We start from the raw sequence: 16,963 nt of genomic DNA on the forward strand, positions 1-16,963 counted from the left end.
ACCCTGTGAAAATGCCCTTCAAAAATGAGGGTAAACTAAAGATGTGTTCAGAAAAAACCGAAACTTAAAAAACGTATCTCCAGCAAACCAGCACTATAAGAGATATTAAAGAATGTTCCGCAAGCTGAAGGAAATTGATATCAGATAGAAACTTGAATCTACAGGAAAGAATGTAGAGCATGAGAAATAGTAAAGGAATAGGCAAATACAAAATAATATGGAGGATTTTTCATCTCATAATTTCTGTAAAACACAACTGACTATACAAAGAAAAATAGAACATTGTAAGGTGAGGTTTATAATGTATGTAGAGGTAACCATATTAAAATGGCACAATGACATGGAAGCAGGTTAAAGGAATTTCACTGTCATAAGGTTCTTACACTTGCAGAGTGGGAAGTGAGATGCATCAGGCCAGATGTGAAGTACAAAGTGGGAACTGGTACAATGCTGTCTTTAAGCAAACTCTGTTCATGGAATGATGCATATTGTTAGCCATAGAGTAACCACTAAAAAATTAAATAAAGAGGGTATATGTAGGAAACAGAGGAAATATAAACAATTCTTACAACTCAATAAGAAAACAAACAATCCAATTAAAATGAGACCAAAAAACTTGCACACACACTTTACAAAAGAAAATATACAAATATCCAACAAGAACATAAAAGGTATTTGACATCATTAGTCACCAGGAAAATACAAATCAAACCACAGTGAGATACCACTACACAACCACTAGAATAGATAAGAGGAAAATTACTTAGTGTAGGGTGAAGATACGAAGTAACTAGAATGATCACTCTTTGCTAGTGGAGATAGTATGTTGAAGCAACAATTTTGGAAAAGAGTTTGGTAGTTCCTTATAAATATACCCACACTCTATGATCCAGAAATCCCACTTCTATGTACTTATCAAATAGAAATGAAAAAATATCAATGAAAACACTTTAAAAATATTCACAATAACTTTATACATAACAGCCCCAAAGTAGAAAGTACTCAAATGTTCATCAGTATTGGAACAGATATATAGTGATATATTCAGACAATGGAATATTATACAGTAATTAAAATAAATACTGACTGAGAGAAGCCAGACACAAAACAATCCATAATGAATTATTCCATTAATATAAATCTCTTTATCAGGGAAAACTAATATTTGGTGTTGGAAATCATGAAAGGGCTTAGCATTGAGGAAATGTGGCATGTAGACTGAGAAGGAGCATAAGCAGGTTTCTGAGCACTGATAACATTCTACTTCTTGAGCTCAGGAGAAGCCACGTGAATGTGTTCAGTATGTGAAGATTCATTGAGCTGTAAAATTCTTTATCTACTTTTCCGTATATTTTTTACTTTGATAAAATAGTTTATTTAAAAAATACACATGGCACCCACCAGAATAATCACTGTTTCAGGCAAGAATCATCAGCGGATGCTAAACTGACTGGGGTGACAGCATAATGAGGAACAGCACATTTGTATAGTCTTAAAGTGTCTCCTCACAAGATATTTATTAATTGCAAAGGGAAAAATAGTAACTTTGCAGTAGAGAAAACTGATAGACACCGCCGTACCAAGTGATCAAAGTTAACTTGTGTATGAGTTTGCTAGGGCTGCCATAACAGAGTACCACAGACAGAGTGGCTTAAATACCAGAAATTTATTTTCTCTTAGTTCTTGAGGCTGGAAGTCCAAGATCAAGGTGTTGAGAGTGGGTTCCTTCCGAGGGTCATGAAGGAAGGATCTGTTCTTCCACCCTCCCTCCTTGGCTTGTAGATGGCCATCCTCTCCCCATGTCTTCACATCATCTTCCTCCCATATGTGCCTGTGTCCGAATTTCCTCTTATAAAGGCCAGACATATTGAATTAGGGAGCACCCTAATGACTTCATTTTAACTGAATCATCTCTGTAAAGACTCTATATCCAAACACAGTCACATTCCGAGATACTGGGAATTAGGACTTTAAATTATGAATTTGGGGTGGAGGGGACACAATTCATCCCATAATAGCATGTACCAATAACAGGACAACTGGACGGCATGTGCCTTTGTGATACAATAAATGTAAATGGACATAACATCACTTTTGTTACATTCTTGCCAAAAATCCACGACCTGAATCTCATCACGACAAGACATCAGACAAACTCAAATTGAAGGACGTTCTACAAAATAACTGACCTGTACTCAAAAGTCTCAAAGCTATGAAAGACAAAGGAACTATTCTAGATTATAGGAAGCTAAACAGATAAATGAGTAAATATATCGTGTGATGCTAGATTGACTCCTGAGCCAGATAAAGGGAATAACTGGAAAAATTTAAATATGGTCCATCAGTTAAATAATAGTGTAATGTTAATTTCCTGATTTTAGTAATTGTACTGTGGTTACAGAAGAAAATGTCCTTGTTTTTAGGAAATACACACTGAAGTATTTGGACAAAACTCAGAGGAATCTCAGTGAAGAGTTCACAGAAATTCCTGGAATCATTTTAAAAATTGTTTTAGAAGTCTAGAATTCTTTCAAAATGAAAAAGTGAGCAAAAGAAAACAAGCAGAAGAATAGAAACTCTCAATTGGAAAATACAGAGATGTTTGTAAAAACCCCGACACCCAGCAAAGTGCCTGAGAAAACCTAAGGTGCTCATTCATGTATTTGCAAATGAACAGAAATGAATGACGCAATAAGTTGAAACCAAAGGGAAAATGGGCCTGAACTTGTACAACCTGGGAATCAGATTAACCCACACGGTGGCCCCTTAAAATGGGGAGTGGAGAACTTCCCCAGAGATCTTCATCTTGGGTTCCCCCACTGTTAGCACAGCTCGGGCTCAAATTCTGGTTAAAAGTAAACTTAAAGAGCATGAACACTTATTAAAATGTTGCTGGTGCCATGTAGATTTAACTTACATAAAACCAAAGTCTTAGTACAAAGATAAGCTTCCTATGATACAGCTGTCCCTTCCTTCACCTCTGAAAACACTGTTACTGTCAAACAGGCCCCAAAATGTAGATAACTGACAAAAACGTCCCCTTCCAAGATGATTATTTCAGCACTGTGTAGATCCAAGTTATGGGCGTTGCCCAACTTGGACTCAACTCAGGAAACTTCCACCTGGATCATTTATTACTTATTCATGCAGCAATTATTGAGCACCAGTATGTACCAAGGACAGTGCTACAAGCTGCATGAATTTCAGAAACATGAATAAGGCATAGTACTTGTCTTTGAGGAGCTCACCTCTACTCACGATGTTGAGAATAAATGTTTTCCCTTCTCTTTTAAAATTATTATTAAAAATAGGAATTATTTGGGACTAAAATCTTGAGTACCGTATTAGTTTCCTAGGGCTGTTCTAAAAAATTACCATGAACCAGGTGGCTTAAAACAAGAGAAATTTATTCCCTCATAGTTCTGAAACCTACAAGTCCAAAATAAATGTGTGGGCAGGACCAGGTTCCCTCTGAGAGGCTAGGTATAACCCTTCCTTGCCTCTTCCTGGTTTCTGAGAGTGGCCATCAATCTGTGGTATTCCTTGGCTTGTCGCTGCATCACTCCAATCTCTATCTCTGTTGTCACATAGCAACCTCCTTGTGTGTGTCTGTCTCCACATGGCACTTTCCTCTTACAAGAACACCAGTCATATTGGATTGAGGCCCACCCTAATGATTTCATCTTGACGTGATAACCTCTGCAAAGACCCTATTTCCAAATTAGATCACATTCGCAAGTACCAAGGGTTAAGATTTCAATGTAGTATCTTTTTGAGTGACAAAATTCAGCCCATCACATGCAAGTTTCAGTAAACAAATTTGGTCATTTCCTCTGGGAACTTAAATCTTCCTGATAGAAAGACAACATTGGTGTGTTTTAGACTTGTTTTCCATGATATAAATGAGATGCTCCACAATTTGAAGAGTATCTTTCTGGAGCCGGGGAGAAAGTTTAAATATAGTAATTGCTCAGTTATACAGACTGAAAGGGACTGTTCAAAAGGGGTGCCAGGCAGAGTCTCAATGGCTCCCAGACCCGCTATCACGTAAGTCCTAATATCTATGGTTTAGGCTAGAAAAGGAGGATGCTGGAATGAGAGAAAACGAGAAAAGAGATTGAGTAGCTGCTAAGGTAGATGCTGCCCAGTCCCCACCACCACTCACCATTGCCTCATTACCTGCTACACACACTAGGCTCCCGCAGAAAGAGTTCCTTGGAAAAAGAAAGTTCTCCAACTTAAATCATTTGAAAATCATGCCTTAGAGTGCTTGGAAATTTTCAACACAGCTACATTTCACTCCTGCTTGTTACAATTTCTTCTCTCTGTCTTCTTAATAAAATTAAGGTTGTCAATTTATTTTCTACTTTAAATTATATTTTCCATTCCATTGGGGTTTTTCTGCTCCTGTCCTAATAAAATGCTATTGTCCTAGGTCCCAACTGATGGTAAAAATGTTGAAGAAGACTAGAACATTTTGCCTCAATTTTTCTAACAAAAATTCTAAAATGTTTTTCTTTTAAAAAATCAACAATTCCCTTTTAAAAATTCAAATTCCAATATTATTTAAAATGCTATTACTATTGATGTATGAAATTTTCTGGATTCATTTTTTTTCTCCTTCTGCATGTTTTCTCAATAAACTTCAGCCTTCTAAGATAATTTCCTGCTTCACAGAAGAAAAATTGTATTAATAAAGGAGTTATTTTTCTACATTCTTCTTGCCATACCACTCTATATATCTTTGTTCTTATCTCACTTTTTTTTATATCCTCCCTACTTTACTCTTTTAGTATTCTTTTCGACTATATTTATGCTCTTGAGTTTTTAATTTCTTTTCTATTCTAAACTTTCTTTATTCCTAATGTCATAGTCCCATTTTTAAATATTTTATATTTAAGTGATTTGACTTGGGCATTTTTTTTAATTCTTCTTTAAAGAATACACCATCTTTAGTAGAAACAAAAAGTATACTTTGTCTTATTAAATGAACATGATCTTTATTAGAAAATTTTCAAAATACAGATAAAGAATTAAAAAAAAAAAAACTATCACTTTGGACAGCATTTTCAATAGTTTGGTATGTACTTCCAGACCTTTGCTTAGCATACGTAAATAGCCATTTTATAAAAATGTAAGCCTACTATAAACTGATGTTTGTGGGGAAGCCTAGCAAAGCTGCAAGAAATCCAAGGGGGAGCTCTATAACTGGGATCAGCGAACATGGCCTTTGTTTGGTCCTAGGGTGCACCGTGGCGGGGAATCAGCGGCTCCCCAGCGCACGGATGGAAGCATCTGCGAGCACCCTTTGGGCCTGGACCTTGAGCTTGCAGTCGGCCGCAACCACTGAACTCCAGACTTGCCCTTGAGAAGGAAGTTCAGGGAGACACTAGGGAGTCACATCTATCCCTAAGCATCCTCACCTTGTAGATTCGCTGGTCTCGCCATCGGCATCTGATGGTGTGGAATGTGCTGGAACGCAGGACCCACCACGTAGCTCCTGGGAGTGCCGCAAGCGCATTCCACGCAGCCTCTAGGAGGTGCCCTTAGCCGCAGAAAACTTCCTGTCACCCTTTCCCAGCGTGGCCCACCTCAGGGAGGTAAAGCCCTACGCTCTCACCGAGGGTGGGGCAGCCCTGGAGCCCATTCCATCTCCCGAGCTCCCGCCAGGCGTCAGGGCCGGTTCTCCCGCAGCCGCTCCTGCTCCCCTCCGTCCCTTTCGCAGGACGCATCCCAGAGCACTCCCTGACGGGCACCTCTCCCGCTGATCGCCATCTGAGTCGGCTTCCTGAGGACCCCACCGCCCACCTCGTAAGGTTGGACTCCAGAAACGCAGTGCCCATCTCTCCTCCCTCCGCCAGCCACCCGTGCCCTGCCCCGGACCCCTCCACGTTTTACAAGAATCTTGGTATATATATCCCGTGAATAAAGGAAAACGGTCCCTGGTTCTGTTTTGCCTTCTTCCAGGCTACTGAAGCGCGGTTTTGTTTCGCTTGCTTCCCGCGGAGTTCCCCTTACCGTTTGTGGCTCTTCTGTAAATCCTGTTCTTTTCGGCGGCCCGCTTTCCAAGGCAGTGGTCACCTTCCCCTCCTGACTGGTATTTTCCCACACGTGTCCTTTGTGTTCGAACTCGTACTTTTAAATAAGCTGACATTTTCGTTTGTATGTAGTCAAATCTCTCAGTCTTTTCCTTTGTGATTTGTGTTTTTAATAACAAATAGGAAAGCCCTTCCTCACCCCAGCATTATATAAATATTTACCAGAGGCAAAAAATATAACTGTCTCAACGAATATAAAATTGTCTGTATAAATTAGGAAAACTCTGTTATAGTCTTATTCTGTCAGTGTTTTAAAAAAATATTATTTTGTCAAGGTAGAAAGTAAAAGCCAAGCACTGTGACATCCAGAAAAGTCTGTGCCGCCCTCCCGCAGGCTCTGAGTCACAGTCATTTACAGAGGCCAGGCAAACGTCCTGGTCAGCCTCCCCTAGGACTGTCTCAGTCTTGACTGCCTTTTAAAATGTCTTTTGTGGGACTGTGATCGGCTCTATCATTTCAAGGCCGAGTACAAAAACAAAATGTGGGGTCCCTTGTTCAAAAGTCATTAGGAATTTCAAGAGGGCAACAATAAAGCATGAAACCAGGCCTGGGGGCTGTCTAATAAGCACAGGATCCTGTGTGGCATGTCCAAAGGCCAAGGAGGAGCCCTGCCCAGGGCATGCAGACCAATCTTCCAGATGAACTCTCTGACTGGGCAGATCAGAAACCTTTCCCCTGCTTTCCACTTCATGAGTTGCTAAAGGGATGTGGCTGAGTTCTTTTTGACTGAATCAACTGCATATAATGGGACAGGGAAAAAATATGAGATCACCAGGCTGAAGGTTCTGCAAACAAACTGGGGGTAATATCTGAAGGGAAAACCTGGAGTCTCTTACCTCTGACGATCCCAAAGACATACCTCCAAAATTAATAATTGCCAATAATGATCATGCTTCAGGCCCTGGGCTAAGGGGCTTTACAGGAAGGTTTGTTGTAGCTCTCATGGCAACCCCACAGAGCAGGCCCTGTACAGATCCCTTTTACAGATGAGGAACCTGAGGTTTGGGGAGAGATGGAGTAAAGTCCTGAATCAATAGGGCCTGTCAGCAGTGAACAGGGGCTCAAATTCACATCTGAATTCAGAGCCTTCCTCTTGGCCTCCATTGTGTTCTGGCATCGTGATCACAGGCCCTGCCTTCTACAGACACAAGTGAAGTCCGCATTTGGGGAGGTTCACCTGGTGATCCTGCACTTCACACGCCCTTAAAATGGACCTCGTGCTTGTGAAAGACCCGGGGCTCCTGCCTACATCTGAACTTGCATGATCACGGCTCAGGGCTGAGGGAGGTGAAGCTGCCCTGCTTTCAGCTAAAGACCAATTTTTTTCCCCTCCTCTGTAGAAACGGCAGGTGGTTTTTCTAGTTCTTAGCTGAATGCCAAGCCTCAATTAAAAAAAAAAATTCTTGCATGGAACATTAAGGATTTGACAAATGAATCTCAAAGACTAAGCATTCAGGTTCCATGTACACGACCAGCATTTCAGGTGCTTACTTAAACCTTGCCTTCACTCAATAGTGTTTAAAAGCTGGCAGTTTGGGGATTTTGCATTAGATTAGCCCTCTGCTTTTGATCCACCAGAAATAAAGCTCAAATGACCTGTTCGCAGCACTGTGTATTACTTATCTGCTCTCGCAGCTGCCTCCAGACCCTGGGCAAAGTCTGAAAGCAAGAACTGAACTGTCGACATGATTGAAGCCAAAATCAGGAGTGTGTGTGTGTATAAATTACATATAATATACATATTATACTATATGTATTCATATAAAACCTCCTCAGTATTCCAGTTTACTTTCCACATATGGATATCAAAATAAAACATGAAACATCCATACCTTTTCATATTTCCCATTTTTCCTCCAGGATGCAGACAACAGAATAGAAGTTTTAAAAAGACATTTATTCATTCATCTCACTCATATCTATTTCTGTAACAATCCAGACATGCCCCCCCACTTCCATATCTAACATTAGTTTAACATGGTGATCATCAATGCTCTTAATGAGAACCCTGAAATAAGAGGCTGCAGTGACTTCCAAGTCATTAAAGATAGCATTGTAATATAATATTGTAAACACTATGTTTTGTTATGATTATTTAGAAGTTGATAATCCTTTTAATATCTATTGTGTATCTTTTTAATGGTGTCTACGGTGGTAGATTGCAAAACTTGACCATAAATTCCTCCCATCTAGGTATACATGCCCCTTTGTGATGTGACTTTGCTGTTCTCCCAGAACGAAGTGGAGACTATTTTATCATCTCTGGAATCTGGGTTGGCCCTGTGACTTGCTTCCACCAATAGAATGTTTTGAAAGTGATGTCATCCAATTTTCAAAACTAAACCTTAAGAGATCTTGCAGCTTCCACTTTCTCCCTCTTGGACTGCTGCCCTGGGACTGCTAGGTAAGGAAGTTGGTCTAACTTACTGGATGAGAAGAGGCCATGCAGAGCAGACCGAAGGAGCCCCAGTCAACAGTTAGCACCAACTGCCAGCCATGCGAGCAAGGTCACGTTGGACCTTCCAGCCCAGCCAACTTCCAGCTAAATGCAGCTGCATAAGTGAGCCCAGAGGCAACTAGCAAAGGAACCACCCAGCCAAGCCACAGGATCACGAGAAATAATAAATTGCTGTTGTTTTAAGCCACTATATTTTGGAATGGTTCCTGACACAGCAATAGCTAGCTGATACATCTACAGTAATGCTGTAAATGTCATGTACAGATGATACCTTTGCATTGCTGTGGACTCAACCTCAAATGTAGGGACTCTCCAAAGGTTACGTTATACAGACGTCAGAAACAGGTAAGACATCGAGGGCAGAGACTCTCCACTTGGGGGCAGGGAGAGGAGAGGATGAAACCACTGAGGGGCTTATCAGAATCTCCTGGTTTCGCAGGGATTAAGCACGGGCTGTGAGGCCAAAGTGTATGGACTCAAGTTCTGGACCTGCCATTATGAGTCGGGTAACCTCAGGCAAATATGTTACCTCTGCTCCTCAACTTCTTCATCTGCTGATGGGATAAAAATAGGATCTCGCCTGGGGCTGGCCCCGTGGCCGAGTGGTTAAGTTCGCGCACTCCGCTGCAGGCGGCCCAGTGTTTCGTTGGTTCGAATCCTGGGCGCGGACATGGCACTGCTCATCAGACCACGCTGAGGCAGCGTCTCACATGCCACAACTAGAAGGACCCACAACGAAGAATATACAACTATGTACCGGGGGGCTTTGGGGAGAAAAAGGAAAAAATAAAAAAAATCTTTAAAAAAAAAAAATAGGACCTCCCCTGAGGTCTGTGAGGATTGAACTAGAAAATATTCACGAAGTATTTTGAAACGTTACTAGCACCTGGTTAGAGCATAATGAATTTTAGACTTTATTATTGAGGGTAGATGAAGCCCGTGAGCTTTGTAAGGGCAAATTTAATCATCTAACAGCCTGTGTTTGTGCAGCCTGTTTTCCTGCACACCGGCTTTAAAAACTGTGGCCTCTACATTAGGTGTCATCAATGGTGTCTTTCTATCTCTGCTAGGAAACCTTGGAACAAACAAGGGACTCTACCTTTCCACATATACCAGAGTGTCCCATAAAAACAAAATACGGCTCTTTCAAGCTTAGAACTTTTTCTCCTAATACAACCTCTTTTTTCTAAACCATAATACTTATTTTGAAATGAGAATACTTGACATGTATGAGGGAATGGGAATTTTATTTTTATCCAAAGAATCATGAGTTCAAAGATTCCATAGCGATAAAAACAGATGGAAATTAACTAGACCACTTATTATTTTCAGGTATATTAAACTCTCAGAAGAAATCTTTTACTGGACCAATACCTACCACTGTTACAGCAACTGATAACATCACAGCCAAAAGTGGAGCTTGCAAGAAAAAAAAAAAAACTATGCTAATTTGTTTTCATTTAACTAAATGGAATGAAATTCTTGCAGCCAAAATTTCTTCTGACGCTAAGCCTAGAACCAACAGAATAATTCTCTAAGGCTATGTTATCACAACAATTAAAAATAAAACATTGGCTACATTCTTGATTGAACTGTACATCTTTTTAATGATTCCGAGCACAACTCAGACATACACATCATTTTAAATTCTTGACAGATCCATTCCATGGGAGCACAGGGATCCGAACATTGCTCTCCCTGCACTTTTTTCCTCTCTCAGGCTCCTTCTGCTTCAGTGTAAATATTATCATGAAGCCTCAGCTGTTTGATTTGACTATGGTGTTGTCCAAACTTAAAAGACAGTGATAGTGTGCTGAGCATAGCAACCTGGAGGTTTGTCCAGGAAGAAATGGGTCTGGCCATAAACTGTAGAATGTGCTTAAAAATAGAAATTCAAATTGCAAGTGCCACTTTGGAGCTTCTTTCAAAAAAGCCGTCTTTTGGGGCCGGCTCTGTGGCCAAAGGGTTAAGTTCGCGTGCTCCACTGCAGCGGCCCAGGGCTCGGATCCTGGGCTCAGACATGGCACCACTCGTCAGGCCACATTGAGGCGGTGTCCCACATCCCACAACTAGAAGGACCTGCAACTGAGATATACAACTGTGTACAGAGGGGGTTTGGGGAGATAAAGCAGGAAAAAAAAAAAATGGAAGATTGGCAACAGTTGTTAGCCCAGGTGCCAAACTTTAAAAAAAAAAAAGAAAAAGCCGTCTTTTGGGGACAATATTAATCATTATCCCATGGTTCAAATGACATCATAGAATGGAGGAGTCTGCTCAGTTTTGAATATGTCAGGCACGTCTGATTATTTTTAAAGTCTAAATGAGAACTAAAAGCACATTGTAACCAGCACATTTTCTTTTAATTTTTAAATTCATGCATATTATAAGAGAAATGAAATCCATATGCTTATAAAAATTCATTTACACTTTGCACTTCACAATGTGTGACAGAGTCTTTTCATAAATCTTTTAATGTCTTCGTTCACTTTTGAAAGCATCCGGTTTGTGAGAATTAACTCCAAACAACTTTCAGTCAGAACCCAGCTGCCATATTCAGTTGATATGCCCCTATCACCCACGACTGATAAGGCTGCGAACATTTGGAATAAACCCCTGGACACCCTCTGGAGCAAAGAAGCATTGTTAAGTAAAAAGATCTAGATGGATACGTATGAATGCTACTAAAACACTAAATTCTACAGCTACCTTTTAAGTGTTATTTTGTCAGACAAATTTGATGTGTATTTTCTTAAGGCTTTGAGGATTTGTGAATTTCCTCTAATTAAAACTCCACAATACATGAAGATCTCACCTACATTTCAAACTCTGAAATGGACACTAAGGGGGACAGGTCATTTCCTCTCCTAACAGCCCTAAAAGTCTCAGGATCTTCCAAGGGGGAAGACTTTCAACGTGACTCTTCCTGAAGATACAGAGTTGAAGGCTTCTGTGCTATGGCTTTGTGTCCCCAGTGACCTGTCTTCATGGCAGCCAGCTAGCGGGATGGTGTTAGGAAGGGGATGGCCTTGTCTTAACAAAATTCGTTTACTCAGCGAAGAGCAGGAAGACACAGCCAAAGCCCATCATGGCTGTTTATACTCAGCGTACTAAAGCCAGCAGCAGATGCAACAGGCTTTTTAGCCCCCTTGAAGTGAACAGAGTAGGACAAGGTCTCTGTACACCAGTTTCCAGTCTGTTGACTTGACAGGAAACAGGGTCACATGACATTGATCTAAGTGGACTTGCCACACAAAATCCACTTCAGTGCAGTGACGATGGCTACTGGGCCAGTCATTCATTCTCACAGCTCTAGCCATACAATCATCAAGTACTCTTAAGGCCTTGGTGACTGTCCCAGGGCTATCAGATTTGATCTATAGCTGAGAGTGGCGGCTCCCTCTGATCCTGTTGAAAGTTTCAGTAAATTCAGAGACTAGCATTAGCAGTCTTCATGGTCTCTGTATCTTTCACAAATCTGATAAACAGAAAATATGGTCTGCAGGGCTGTGACACGATGGAATTCACCATAAAATGTTGATGGGGAATGCACAAAGAAAAGGAAGAAAATAATAATGATAGCAACACTAATAATGATGCATCATGACCCAAAGCAAGTCTCTACTCTTTACATATTATCAAACTTAATCCTCAAAATTGCCCAGGGAGGGAGATATTAGTCCCATTTAACAGACAAGGAAACCAAGGCTGATAAGTTTTGTCTAAACTTGCCCAAAGCAACACAGCTGCTAAGTGGCAAAACTGAGATTTGAACCCAGGCAGCTCTGCCAACTTTTAGCACCACATATCCCATCTCTTTCAGACCACTTCCCACAGGGGCTCTTCCACAGCTGGTAGCTGGAGTTTAATATCTATCAAAGTCCAGGTTAAAGAAAGTAAGAGAAGCTCCCTTTCTTGTTAAGCTAAGGAAAAATTCTCTTTACCCGACCTGTAAGAGATCCTTCTTGGATTTTATCCTAAAATAAATAGAAAAGTGGGGAAATAGTCATTTTCTTTGCTGTTTGCTGCCTGTCTGTATTTGCCCTTACTTTAAATGTAAATTGTGCCTTTAAATGATTAAGAATTTCAAAAAGATCACTAATAAAGGACATGTTGCTTAAAATTGGGGAGACTCAAGCCCAAATTAATCAAAAATATCAAAGCTGCACAAATACAGATAAAATTTTCTTCATTTCCTAAAAACATCAGTTTCAATTAGGTTCCTATTTAAATCTCCTATTTACTTGTTCTATATTCAAAGAATTGGATACATGTATATATTAGAGTCAAAGTTAGCAGTGAAACTTATTTTTAAGGTGCTCTTGACTTCTGAGCTAACTTACTTGATAATTCCCATGTGGAAGACCCCAGAAAATCCATTTTTCACCATGTGCCCAGCCCATCCTCTTTGTTCCAGAATCAAAGCATCTGATTATCAATTACAATAATAATAACAACAACAACAAAAGCACTCCTCTTGTAAACAGATGTTGTTCAAAACTGGACAGGTTACCACTCTACCAGAATGATGAATTTTTTTGTATGTCAAGCGTTATCTTTGTTTTGCCTTTATCTCCATGGAGCAATGTGTGCTCCCCCTGGTGGCCAGAATGACACCTTTAGCTTCTTAGATCAAGCTAATCATACTACAACTCATTTGCCAAAGGGGCGTTTTATTTTTTCATGTTTCACAAGTTTTAGGTTCCAATTCAACGTTTTTCAAAAAATCAATTTCCCTCAATTCATTCCAATAAATTTCTCATTTTTCATCCAAGAGACCTGTTGTTAAAACCATCCAGTTAAAGAATTTTTGTTTTGTTGTTTGTCGTTTTGGGTAGAATAAAATCTTATAAAGCTAAAACACATCCACCAGTGACTGGGATAACTCCCAAAAGTGAAAATTGTGTGAGCAATATAAGCCACTGGAGATAATCCATCGAGTGAAGATATCTCACCAGAGAAAAAGGAAATAAAGTGCTACACGATGGAAATGTAATTTAGTAGCTGAGTGTACACTTGATCAGCTTATTTCATCCTTAAGAAAAAAACAGAGAGAGTGGAGGCGACCCAGGTGGTTAAATTTTAATGCAGTTGAAATTCCATCACCCATGAAAACTGTAATTGGGATTCCTCTTTCGGATTTGGCCAGCCCAGAAACAGATGTGTGTCCCAACGAGGATCACAGACCACTTTTCCCGGAGAAGAGCTCTTTAGAATGACACAGAGGTTTGAACCAGTTTCAACTCCAAAGAAGAGACTAGACTAAAGTGAATATAATTGTTCCAAGTGTTTAGAATTCCCAAGCTAGATTGTGACTAAATGTGTGGTTCTCGTTTTAATACCTTGAAAAAGAAGACAGTGCATTTCCTCCTTGCCCTGCCCTTTAAAAAAGAATCCAAAAACAGGAGAATTTTTTTTAAGTTGAAATCCAATAGTTTGGCCAGAAATATCTCAGCCACAGGACATTTATTCCGTGAGTGAGGCTATAATTCAGATAGCGAGGTCAAGGTGAAAACCAACTAGCTTTTTGTGCATAGATCCCACCCATTAAAAGAAGAGAATCAAATGTTTCTCATTACATAGCCTGACCAGATGCACAATCCTTTCAACTGAGCTCCTCGGGCACATTTTGGCAAGATTCTAAATTCATATCATCCAGCATAACATGGAGCAGGTAGAGTTTCTTTTGAAAAGAAACCCAGGCCAATGAAATTCTAGCTAGGGAAGCCGACGCCAGGAAACCTACAGAGTGCTTTAACCCGGACCACCGATCAATTGAATAAACCCCATCCTCTTTAACAGGAGTCAAGAAACACACAAAGGGAAACACAGCTGTCAATGAGCAGGATTCATCCATCAGGAGGTTAATTCCATGTGGATTTCAAGTGAATCTGGGAGAGGGAAAAAGAATGCTTGTGCCAATACTAGACATTGACAATATTTCTTCAAACAGGGTTCTTGCCCACCCCTTTGCCTCCACGTCTCTTTCCTGACCTACAGTGACTGACTCTCCTCATGCCCCAGGCCTCTTCCGGCTTTGAATGCCCTTCGGTGATCCGTAGAACAAGTAAGGATGTCTTCAGGAAAGACAAAGTTCTGTGTCTCTTGTCCCTCTGCCTCCTTCCCTTTGGTTTGCTTTCCTTTCCCCTTGCCAAATAGCAGCCACCTTTCCTGGAGAAGTTATTACAATACTTTATAAGCACTTCATCCAATAACAAATGCAACAAAATCCTGTCTTTATTCATTTAAAGCACAAAACTTGCCCTCTTTACAAATACTCTGTTTTTAATAAACCCTTGTTGATATGCATCCACTCAAGAGAAAAAAGTGAACATGGTGGAGCCGAAGCTGCTGGAATGCAAAGATCAGATCTCCAGACCACGTCTGTGGGTATCTAACACAACTCTTGGTAAGCACTTTTAAATAGCACATATACAGAAACTGAGATATTCTGCTGTCTGCATTTTCTTTCCTAGAAGGATTTCATAAAAGATAGTAATAGTGTTCACCTTTACAGATAAGAAGAAACTTTCACTTTCATTTCAATGTTTCTGTACGGCTAGAATTTTCTAATGATGTACATATATTACTCTCATTCTTTCAAAAAATCAAAGGGCTATTTCAATGATTATATGTCATTTTTGTTTATTTTCTTCTTAGAACTTCTTTATATTTTAAAAAAATTATTCTTAAATTTTAAAAAAATGATAAAAGGCAAGTGCTAGAGCAAAGACAAATAGCCTTTAAAGAGTGATTCTTTCTCAAATTATTCTACCCCACTTGTTACTATGTAATTTTATCATGAGTCCCCAGTACCTCCACAGATCCACATGCACAGACGACGAAAATGCAATATTCCAATGGGATCATCTTTTAAAAAATGTTTAAAGTCAGGGTCCCCCATCAACCATAGAAAGGACTCTTCTACCCTTGTTAACAGCAAAATCATCTCCAGGAAGGTGAAGCAACACCAGTGCCAGTCTTCCTGCAGGCCAGGTCACTGTGGGTGTCACCGCATTGAAGGGTGCATTTCACAGACAGGAACATGGAGTCTTGCAGAGGTCACAGGCCTCCAGTGGAGCAGGGATTTAAGCCAAGCTCCCTGGGACTTCCCATGGCCACAGCCTCGGGAGAGAAGGGATATCCCTGCACAGCTCACATGAAACATCAAAGCCTGTTGGCACTGTGACTGGATGGTGGCTGTCCTCCATGAATGCACACCCCAGAGCCAAGGACTCTGAATGACCCACCTCCAGCCACAGGATATGGGGAACCCCAGGGGACAGATTCGGAAAGTGACTCCTTTTGTAAGTGACATTTACAACACATGCATCCTTCCTGGGTAGCATTTTTCAGCTCTTCTCACCCTTAATCCCAGTCAGCCCAAACTCAGGGTGGGAAGTGGCAACTCAGACATAGAGTCTGGTTTTACAGATTCTTCTCATTTCTTCAGGAAGGGGGAGGTGCCTTCTTCCCGGCCCAGGCAAGCCAGTCCTCCTCCAGGCAGCAAGGATGGATGCTGGAAAATCCTGTCAATGATTGGGCATGCAAAGCTCATCTAAGCACATGAAGACAGGCTGAGAGGACGGGAGACTTGACAGCAGGCTTCCTTCTCACACTTTATCCCCATTATCATTATGACCAGCCTCTGCAGGAAATGCAGGCACAGAAGGCTGAGGACCCCAGGCTCAAAGTTCAAGCCCCAATCTTGGCTCTCTGATGAGACGGTGTCACCCAGTTTCTGAGCCCAAGCCCTGTAATTCGTAGCTTGCTGTGTGGTCTACAGAAAATAAACCAAATAGCTAGCCCTCGATATTCTGATCTATAAAATGGAACATTCTTTAAAGGCAAGAGACTTTGAAAACCTGGGAAGAAAAGTTCCTATATGAAAAAAGCAGATATTCTTTTATAACTAATACCTTCAGCAGGTATGACTGCAACAAGATGCAATGAAAATAATTTCCCCACTGGTTCCCTCCATATGTCCAAGCAACCAACTGCACTTACAAGCAAAACTTTCCATTCAAAGATCTCTTATATCAGTTTGAGAAAGCCACACACAAGGAGGAAAAACAAAACAATTAGCCAGAGACCCGTTTGTCGTGAGAAATCCCTAGATGATGTGGGAGCCTTCAACGATTTTCTTCAGCTTTCAGAATGTTAAAATGTTCTGGAAAAGTCCTCCAGTGCTGCTCAATGCCTTTTGCCCACTTTATTCCTCTAAGAATTAGCTTCATTTGGGGGTGATTTCTGCATATTGCCGCTCTGCCCCAGTTCCCCAGGGCTCAGCTGGAGCTTCCTGGGACTGATCCCGAAGCTGTCCCTCCCATTTCACTTTCTCCTCCTCCTCCTGCCCAACCTGGGATGCAAGTGCTCATGACTAAACCATTAAACTAATTCTCTCTTAGTC

This window comes from Equus przewalskii, chromosome 21 (assembly GCF_037783145.1).
Source record: "Equus przewalskii isolate Varuska chromosome 21, EquPr2, whole genome shotgun sequence".
NCBI classification, from domain to species: Eukaryota; Metazoa; Chordata; class Mammalia; order Perissodactyla; family Equidae; genus Equus; species Equus przewalskii.